Genomic DNA, 10,781 nt, shown 5'->3' with positions numbered 1-10,781 from the left:
AAGGTAGAAGAGAGAGAGAAAAATTGATCTTCCATTTGATTTTTTTATTCCCCAAATGGCCACAGCAGCCAAGAGCCAGGAAATGCATCCTGGACTTCCTCATGGCTGTCAGGGACCCAACAACTGGGTCCTTCACAGGTGTGTTAGCAGGGAGCAGGACCCAACATAGAGTGGCAGGGACCTCAGTCAGCACTCGGAGGTGGTTTAATCTGTTGGGCAACAATATGCGACCCTGAAATTGAAAACCTTTTTGCAAGAAAAAAAGCTTGTCTTTTATTTCCATTGTCTATGAATTTTAAAAATACATTTATTTATTTTACTTGAAAACCAGAGTTACAGTAAGAGAGAAAGAGAGGGATGGAAGGAGAGACAGAGAGATCTTCCATCCATAAGTACACTCCTCAAATGGATGCAACAGCCAGCCAGAGCAGAGAGGTCTGAAGCTAGGAGCCAGAAACATCTTCCATGCCTCCCCCTGCCCCCATTGGCACAGGAGCCCAAGAACTCTGGTGCATTTCCAGGGTATTAGTAGGGAGCTGGATCAGAAGTGGAGTAAACAGGACAGGACCAAGTACCTGTAAGGGATTTTGAGAGGTCCCCATGAACTTGTGATGTATTGCCAGGTATGATTTCTCTGTTGCCAATTGCCTTCCTTCTCAGTGGATCAGTAGCAGGAGAGATTCACAAATTGAAAAAGAGAAACATGGATACATGCCACCTTTAACCAAGAACTGGCATAGCTCCGCTTGGAACAGGATGGTTGCTGCCCAGCAGTGACCCCCAGCTTCTGAGGCATCAGGTGCCTCACCCTCTGCCCGCTCCCCATGAGCCTCCAGGCAGCCAAGGTGCTTCCCGTCATATCTTTGATATGGGAACACTCTTTCCTTGTTTGATTCTTACCTGATGGTTGTATGCTCCTTTTTCTCGTGTCCTCTGTCGAAATGCGACCCTGACTGAGCATAAGTCTCCTGGGAGGGCTTATGCTTGCCCACACTTTCCCCGGCTGGCTCTTTTTCTCCTCCTTCCTTTTCCCTTTGGCACTGCCCGTTATGGCTCCCACCCACGGGCCCTTTGATCCGTGGGCATCTGTAGTTCAGACAGCACAGGTGGTGTACTGTGAGTTCCCATCCTGCCCCGCCCCATGGGGCCTAAGGGCTTTGGAAATCAGTTGACCTTCAAAAGAAAGACATTTAAAAAGACTTTCTCCCTTTAAAATACTGTTCATTTTCCACTCCCCAAATTTTGTTTTCCACCCTCCAAATACTTCCAAGACTAAAAGGCTGCCCATGATAGTCTGGAGCAAAAGGACAATGACCTAAAAAGTAAAGACTGCTGATGCTGAACTTATTGTATCCAAGGAGCCTGCACATCTCAGGTGCTGTTTCCTGGCCAATTCCAAGGCAGGCACAAAGGGGAGATTTTCAGTATCCCTTGAATGGGGCAGTTGGCAAGGGGAAGCTGCAGGTGGTCCCACTAAGATGAGCATACTGAAGAATCAGCCAGAAAAGTGCATAGGAGTTCTTTGGGCAGGTCTTAAATTGCAAATGGGGACACAAATCAGGGTCAACTTCTAGCCATTCTAAGTCAACTGTTAGAGAAGCGCTTTTTTTTTTTTTTTTTTTTTGTAGATCACAATCTGATTTCCTGCAAGCCTGGCTTGTGAATTAGCATTCCATTTTTTTAAAACTTAAAATTTTTATTGGAAAGGCAGATTTTTTTTTTAATAGAGAAAAGATAGAAAAATCTTTCATCCTCTGCTTTACTCCTCAAATGACTGCAACGGCCAGAGCTGAGCTGCTCTAAAACTGAGAGCCAGGAGTGTAGGAGATCCCCCTGGATCTCTGCCTTCTTCCTGGTGGGCGTGGCTCCCGGCCTAAATGCGGTGACCTGAGGCACAGCTTCCAGTTGTGCCTGTGGATTGTTGCCTGTGACTTGGTTGGAGGGTCCAAAGAGATAGACATGCCTTCTAGCCAATTACAGTGTCATTGTTGGGTGGGATGACTGTCAGGGAATGGCCTTCTGCCTTCCCCTTTCCTAGCCTATGTCAGTTAGTGCTCCCTTTACAATACATGGACATGCTCCATCAGACTGTCCCTAGTGGTTCTTGCAGCCAAAACTCATCGTTGCCTTTTCCCTTTGGTGGTCTCAGGGCCTGCTGGCAGGAAAACCCCCTTCAGACAAGAGCTTTTACCAGGTGTCCCATGTGAATGCAGGATCCTAAGGCTTTGGGTCGTCCTCCACTGCTTTGCCATGCCACAAGCAGAGAGCCAGGAAGTGGAGCAGCCGGGACATAAATTGATGCCTTAATTGAATGCTGGGTCTTGCAGGCAGAGGATTAGCTTGCTATACCACTGTGTTGACCCCTGGTTCTGTTTTTCAATTGTCTGGCCAATGCCTCCTCATAGCTTCAGCCTCTCAACTGTCTTCATCCAACAAGCCCTCACTGAGCTTCCAGGGCATGGTTTGTCCCATAGGGCTGAGGACCAGTGTCCCCAGAGCCACAGTTTCTGAGGCAGGTAAGGGGGAGTGTGGAGGCCAAGGCCATTTGGCTGCCCTTCTAGTTTCAGTGTCACCTAATGCATGAGTTTCAGGCAGGTCAACTTGAATCATTGCTCTAGTTTCCTTGGTTTTCTTCCAAGCCTTTCCAACTTACTTAGACATATTGCAAAAGCAGGTGATACTCTCCAGCATTCCGTCAGAGCCAGAAATCTGAAGGTGTGTCTCTGTAGCACGATTGGTTAACCTGTTTAACTGTTAACTGGAAAGTTGGTGGTTGGAGGCCATCTAGAGATGTGCTAGACCTGTCATGACTTCTCTGGTTGTTCCTATAGATGAGGCTTTGTTACGGCAGTTACTTCACCCACCCTATTGTCATTCGGTGGATGTCTCTCACCTTCCATCCCTCAGATCAAATGTGGCTGGGGACATGAGTGACAGATTTGGTGGCTTCTATGCCCAAGAGCACGACTTTGGGGGTGGGATCCTATTTCTTTTCTTGTGAGGCCTTGGGTTAGTCACAAATTTTCTTCAACTGTAATGATGTGCCTGACTCAGTAATTGCTGGGTGGGTCGTGGAGTCAGCAGGATCGAGAGCATCGTGATGGTTATCTTCCTCATTTCTTTTGTTTGTACCATTAGCTCACCTTTTACATGTTGTTTCGGAATTCAGTTAATTCCATGATTTTATGATTGTAGATAATGCTGTGGTTGTCATTGTTTTACATACACATATCATTTGCTACTTGCACAAGGAATTCTATAGGGTAGTATGCTATACCATATAGGCTACAGATTTTATTTATTTATTTTTTTTTTAGTCAAGTAATAAGCTGTAAATTTGCTTTCCCTGGATGGGGGCCTTGTGCCAATTAATATTGCAATTTACTTATTTGAAACAGAGAATCTTTTTTTCTTTTTTTTTTTAAATTATTATCGTTTTATGATACAGTTCTATCGGCCTTGGGATTTCCCTTACTCTCACCCTAAGCTCCCTCCCCTCCACTGAGTTCCCCTAAATTTTTGCTATGGTATAGTTTTTCATAAACAGTCATATGCCTATGACTGAGGGCATGGACAACGGCAGAGAGTCCAGCATCCTATTGTCAAGATATAGTTAACAGTCTCGTTGGGAGTCCATCTTTGCTCTGGAAGTAGAGATGTCTACTGCATTGTATCCTCACATCTGGAAATAATAGTCTCCATTACACAGTTAGAACATATTACCTTATATGAAAAGCCACAATATTAAATCAACAACAGGAAGAAACCCGCTACTCCAATCACGATGAAATCTCTCCAGAATCTACTGGCTGCTATGGTCCAACTTAAAGTCTCCATCTGACCAGACATTCAATGCCAATTCGCTTGGTTAGAGTAAATGATCAATGTGTTCTGTCTTCCATCCTCTGTCATGGTACCAGGTGTCCTCTGGAGGCTCCAATGCACTGCCATATCCTCTATTGTGCATTTGGATATGCTGTCCACTGCTCCATCTGAGCCACTGAGGAGGCCCAGCTCTGACACATGCACTCAATGGTCAGATCATAGAACCTGCAATCTCTCCATGGTTGGGGTTTGAGTCTAGCAGTTCAATTGGTAGGGAATTGCCCAAGAAACCTCATCTGAGGCCACTCCAGACCTGATTATTGTGTATGTACGCCAATACAGGGTCCAGCACAGTCCATCATTCAAATCAGCCTGCGCACACACTGGTAGTTGCAATTGCTGGGTCAGTTCTGTCTCCAGCCCCATGTTTTACACAAACCAATGTGTGTTAGAGTCCAACCCGATCCTGCCCACCACATACTCAGCCGTCATGCAAACCAGTGGGAGCTGCCGCCTTGTTGGAGCAACCCGCAATACCCCCACAAGGCCTGCCCCACCTTAGTTTCCATGCTTGCCAGTATGTACAGCTAACTGGTCCTGTCTGTCCTGTATCCCATTCGGCTCTCATACATGTCAGTGCACATTGAAGTCCAGGTCGTCCCAATCAGCCCCATTATCCAGTCCACACTGGTGCCAGCGGGTGGCATTCTGTCTAGCTATGCCTGCTCCTGACAGAATTTGCCCCCTGTGCCAGCATCTGCCAGTTGATGCTGTGGCAAAGCCCAACCCAACCGCACCCACTCTGGCTTATGCATGTACCAAAAGGTACAGTCAGCCCAGCTTGGCTTTTCCTTGATCCAGCTCACATGTGGGCCAGCAGATGTTGTGGCCCTACCCAGCCTGGTCTGTCCCCATCCCAGCTCTCATGTTCACCTGTGGAAGTAGTGGCTCAGTAGGGTAGCCCCACAGCCCCCTGACTGGGTCCGTCCCCACCATCCTCAGGGTTTCACATATGCTGGTTGGGTGCTGCGGCCCAGTCTGGCACCTCAGCATTTGCCAGTGGGTGCTGTAGCCTGGCCAGGCCCGACCGTCTCCCCATTCCAGCTCATGATGATAGGGACTACGGCCTGGCCCAGCCCTGCCAGCCCCAGTCCCGGTCCTCATGTGGACTGGCAGGTATTACGTTCTTACTCGGCCTGATCCACACTACATTCTGGTGCTCAGATTTGCCAGCAGAGGATATGAAGTGACCCAGCCTGGCCTGCCCCAACCTGCACCAAATATGGTGGGTACCATATTTTGGCCTGGTCTGGGCTGCTCCTCATCTTGGTTCTTGCACTCACCTGCAGGGACTATGCCCTGAGAGAGGAGATCCCCAACTTCTTCTATCAGCATCTCTCCCAATGCCAGATCTCACACACTCTGTCCATGGGCCATCCCTACTTAGCCCACCTCCTGTCCTATCAGGAACAGTGGCCTTTCTTGACCCAGCCTCTCCCATTCTGGTTCTTGTTGTTGGGTGCTACAGCCCAGCCAAGCCTGGTATGCACCCAGACACAGCTCACACATGGCTCAGCAGGAGCAGACACCTAGCCTAACCCATCCTACACCCACCCTGGTTCACACGAGCACCAGTGGGTGCTGGAGTCTGGCCCAGTTCGGTGCATCCCAGACCCAGCCCACATACATGCGGAGGGACCCTGCAGTGATATCCAAACCAGACCGCAGCCCCCACTCCTGCCCTCGCGCTCACCAATGGGAATCACATCTCAGTCAAGGCATCTCCCTTGCTCCCCAACCAGGCTTGTTCCCAGCCACAGATCTTGTGCAGGCCAGTGGTTGCTCTGACCTGACCTGGCATAGCCCGTCATCTGTCTTAGTCTTTGCCTTTGGATGCTGTAGCCTGGCCTGACCTCACCAGCCCCCACTTCCAACTCTCACTGGTGGGTGCTGCAACCTGGTTCTGCTCAGTCTGCTCCCATCCCTGGCTCATGTAAATCCATAGATGTGATACCCTAGCCTGGCATGACCTGTGCTCCAGGCTGGTTTCTGCACTTGCCATTGGGCTAACATTTGTTTGGCCCTGCCAGGTCCACCCTCTTCCAAAACCACCTCACACATTTGCCAACGGTTGGGGTTACTTTGCTTAGCTTTCCCGACCCCCTAAGTCTGGACACGTGCTCACCAGTGGGAGCTATGACACCGTAGGGGAGTTTCCCTGGTTTCCCCTAGACCCAGATCTCACATGCTCCAGCACGTGCTAGACCCTTGCCCAGCATATCCTGCCCCTCCAGCTTGGCCTTTATATGAGCTGGTGGATGTTGTGGCCCAGCCCACCCAACATCCGCTTGGACCTGCCCAGCCTATTCTCGGCCCCAGTACCTGTGAATGTTGGCAGGTTCCAAGTTCACACCTAGTTCAGCCCATCACTACCCAACTCTTGAGCTAACCCGCAGGATCTGTATTTCCATAGGGTTGAGCCCACTTATCCTCCACAGAATTTTCCCCCATACCTGATTCTCTCACTTGCTGGTTAGTGTCATGGCCTTGCCTAATGTGACCCATCCCCTGTTCCAACACTCGGGTACTAGCTCTGCTAGACAGGCCCTAGCCATACTTTTCCAGTGGGGTGGCATATGGTGGTTAGTGATGCTCTGCACTATAAGCCATCTCAGGATTCCCATGTGGGCTGATGAATCAGTCTGACCTATACAGATAGTCCAATCTCTCCCCTCTAAACCATCAGGTCTCAGACGTCTTGCTTAGCTTAGCTGCAAGTACAGTGGCTTTGTCGTTTAGTGTCCCTCATTTCTCACCTATATGTACAGTGACTGCCTTATCCATGGATATCCCTAGGCAGTAATTGATACCCCCAAGATCTCACAGCTTGCCACCAGGACAAGTCCAGGGCCCTCCCCCAACCCAGCAGTGCTGGATGGAGTCCCCAGCAGGCAGCCTGGCACAGCACAGGTTCTCCCAGCCACAGCCACTGGCCAGGAGAGTAAGGTACCTGCTCCAATGCTCAGACTTACCTGGGCTTTGCCCAGTAAGATGGAGGTGGAGGGAAAATATTTTTTTCCACAATCTTGATAGAATAACAAACTCTATGTACATGCATCTATGATATTCCAAGGAAGGGTGTTTCTCAGAAAAGGTTTAACAGATGATACAAGGTGACTTCAAAAATTCATGTAAAACAGAATGAAAAGATAAGCTTATTATGGTGGGAAAAGGGCTTCAAAAATTCATGCATAATATTTTTATAATATGCATTTCCCATGTACCGTTTGAAGATCCCGCAGATAGAAGTTCATGGTGAGGAGTCTCTTCTTACATTCCTAGATGGAGCTTCCAAGATGTTTCCTGGAGCTGTGACTGCGTTCTGAGGTGACCTGGCCACAGTGGCCTCTTCAATAGCTTTGTGCCAAGGAAGAATGAACTCACTGCTGTTTGTCCTCACTTTTCACTGTGAATGGCGAGACTGAGCTCTCATGCTGTCTGGCTGAGCTGAGGTTCTACACAAGGAAACAAAACCAGCAAGCAATGTATGTGTCTGGCAATCCAGTGATCGTCAGGGCCCTGTGTGAGTGTGGAAGCTTGGCTGGACCACACTGGGCAGGAGAGGCTGTGAGCTGGAGACACAGCAGAGGGGCCACACAGGTTCTGTCAGCAGCACCCCTTCTTCTGGGAAATTCAGTCAGTTCTCTTCTCAGGTCTTTGGCTACTTTTATGAGATCCGTCCATTTTAGGGACGGCAGTGTGCTTTCTGCCAATGCTAATCTCACTTTCAAAATAGCTCCAGGAAACCTGTTAGCATCTATAATAACATGCAGCCAAATCTCTTCATTCAGTTCATTCTGTAGATCAGATCACTTTTCAGGGCAGTGATTGTAGGTTTAGGTAAAGAATTCCTGGGGTTAGTTTAAGATGAAGAAATGTTGGAAGCCAATGTAACACAAGGAGAGAATTAAATTGTGTACCCAAAAGCCTAATGTAGGCAGCAAGGTAAATTCTAATTAAGGAGTTATTGTGCCTGCAGAACAAATGAACACTGGGGACAAAGAAAAGGAGCTCAGGAACTCACGGAAGGTTTTGAGAGCTTGACAGAGGAGGCACTCAAGGACTGAACAGGAATTCACTTACTAATTATGACAATCTGATCACTTCATTTTCCCTAAAACTGAAATTATGTCAAAGCAACCAAAAACAGCTGACTTAAGGACCAGTTGTTGGTGTCTCTGAGTGAGAAGATTTTATTTTTGATGGTGCTTACATAGTTGATTAGGGTGGGAAAGGGATAGGATTAGGGAAAAGTGAATGAGACCAATGTTCCAAATTTTATTTTCTTCCTGTGTCTGGGGAAAGGGGGAAGAGATGGGAAGAAGCCACCCCAGTCTCCCAGCTGCCTCAGTACCCAAGGATGGCAGACAGCCACTCAATGTCATCCCAGGGTCCCCATTGTGGAGCATACTGTGAGGGTTCTGCTTAGGTGGTTTCGATTGTCCTGAAATGCTGTTGATCTCAGCACTCCACGGATGAGGAAGTCCTTCCATGGTCCATCGGCTAACATAGTCCACCTTTGAGTCTCTATTTGCCTAGGAATTTGCTGTCAATGCTTGACTGGAGGAGCTGACCAATTTGTTCTGTCCTCCTTCCTCTGTGGGCTCTAATGGACTGCCATATCGTTCATGTGCATCTAAGCATGCTGTCCATTACTTCAAGTAAGCCATTTAGAAGGCCCAGTTCTGACACATGCTCTCCGTCGTCAGACCACAAATCCTGTGGTTGTTTACATGGTTGGAGTTCTGAATCTAGTGATTCAGATGGAGGAATGTCGAAAGGAAATTTGTCTGAAGTGATCCCAGACCTGATGCATGTGTGCTTGTGGCAGGCGAGTGCAACAGTGGGAGTTGCAAGCCCCTCAGAGAGGTGCCCACCGTTTTCCCACCTCCAGTCCTGGATCTTGCACCCTCCAGGTGTTTCTGCAGTCTAGCTTGACAGGATATCCCAGTCCCAGGACTTGCCAGCTAAGGCCTAGAAAAGCCAACCATCTTGTACTTACTCTGGCTCATGAATTCATCAGAGGGTATAGTTGATTAGCCCAGCCTGGCTCTCCCACTAATCCAGTTTACATGCAGGCCAACAGGTGTTGTAGCCCTGCACAGCCTGGTCTGCCCCAGTCACAGTTCTCATGCTCACCAATGGGAGCAGTGGCCCAGCAGGGGAGCCCCCTGCAGCCCCTCTATTGGGTTTGCATCGTCCCCCTACCCCACCCTCAGGTCTCATGTGTGCTGGTGGGTGCTGCAGCCCAGTATGGCATAACCTTCTCACCTCAGCATTTGCCAGTGGGTGTTATAGCCTGGCCTGGCCTGGTCTGCCCCCAGTACTTGCTCATACTGGTGGGTGCTGCAGCTTAGCCCCGCCCAACCAGCCCCCAGTCCTAATGTGAACTGGCTGGTGTTGCTGCCTGACCTGGCCTGTCCGCACCTCGTCCTGGTTCTCAGATCTGCCAGTGGGTGCTATGAACTGGCCCAGCCTGGCCTGCCCCAGACCTGAGCTGTACATCTGTTGGTGGGTATCATAACCTGGCCTGGTCTGGGCTACTCCTTGCCTTGATTCTTATGCTCACATGCAGGGACTGCGTCGTAACAACAGAGTTCTCCAAGCTCCTCTCTCAGTTCTCCTTTCAGTGGCAGATCTGGTACACATTGGTGGGTCCTTGGCCTAGACTGACGTAGTCTACCTCCTGTCCTAGCAGGAAAGTGGCCTTACCCATCCGCCTCACTCCCATTCCAGTTCTTACTGTTGGGTATCACCGTCCAGCCGCACCTGGTCAAAACACAAGCACAGCTCTCACATGGTTCGGCAGGTATTGAGATCTAGGCCAGACCATCCTACACCCTCCTTGGCTCTCTGAACACCAGTGAGTACTGGAGTCAAGCCCAGTCTGGCATACCCCAGATATAGTCCACATCCATGCCAAGGACCACTACAATCATGTCCAGCCCAGATTGCCACCCCTGTTTCACCTCTTGTGCTTACCAGCAGGAACCACAACCAGCCAGGATGTTCCTTTAGCTCCTCAACCAGTCCTGTTCATAGCTACAGATCTTGCATGTGCAGTTTCTCTAATCCAGCTCAGCATAGCCCATCATCTGTCTTTGCCTTTGCTATGGGATACTGCAGCCTATCCTGTCCTAGCCCGTCCCCAAGTCTCAACCTTTGTTAGAGGGTACCAGCCTAGCCCTTCCCCATCTGCTCCCACCCCTGGCTCATGTAAAGCAGTAGGTATGATATGCATGACTTGCACTGCAGCCTGGTTCCTACACATGCCTATGGGCTAAGGTTGGTCCATCTCACTTGTTCTACCTCCCTCTAGAACCAATTCACACACTTGCCAACAGGTGCAGCTACCTTGCTCAGTCTGACCCATTCCCAGGCCTAAATCACGTACTCACTAGGGGAAACTACATTACACCATGGGAGTTTCCCTACCATGCCCCTTCCCAGACCCAGATCCCACAAGTGCCAGTGGGTGTCAGGCCTTTACCAAGCATAGTCTGCCCCTTTGTCCTGGCCTTTGTATGAACTGGTGGATGTTGAGACCCAGCTTAACACGTACCATTTTCTTGGGTGTGCCAGCAGTTGCTGCTGTCTGGAGCATCTTGATCTGTTCCCAACCTCAGTACCCATGAGTGTTGGAGGGTTCCATGGTCATGCCTAACTCAGGCCTTTGGCACCCCCAGCTCTTAAGCAAACCAGTGGAAACTGCAGTTCCACAGGAGTGGGCCCACATATCCCCTATAGAATCTGCCCCCCAGACCCAGTTCTCTTATGTGCTCATTAAGGTCACGGCCCAGCCTAACATTTCCCATCCCTTGTTCCAACTCTCATTGACAGGTTCTGCGGTCTAGCCCTGCCACTTAGGTCCCCAGCTCTAGATTTAGTGTACCCCT

This window comes from Ochotona curzoniae, unplaced genomic scaffold (genome assembly GCF_017591425.1).
Source record: "Ochotona curzoniae isolate NIBS_2020 unplaced genomic scaffold, NIBS_Ocur_1.0 scaffold_1037, whole genome shotgun sequence".
In the NCBI taxonomy this organism is placed as follows: domain Eukaryota; kingdom Metazoa; phylum Chordata; class Mammalia; order Lagomorpha; family Ochotonidae; genus Ochotona; species Ochotona curzoniae.
This window is presented reverse-complemented; position numbering follows the sequence as displayed.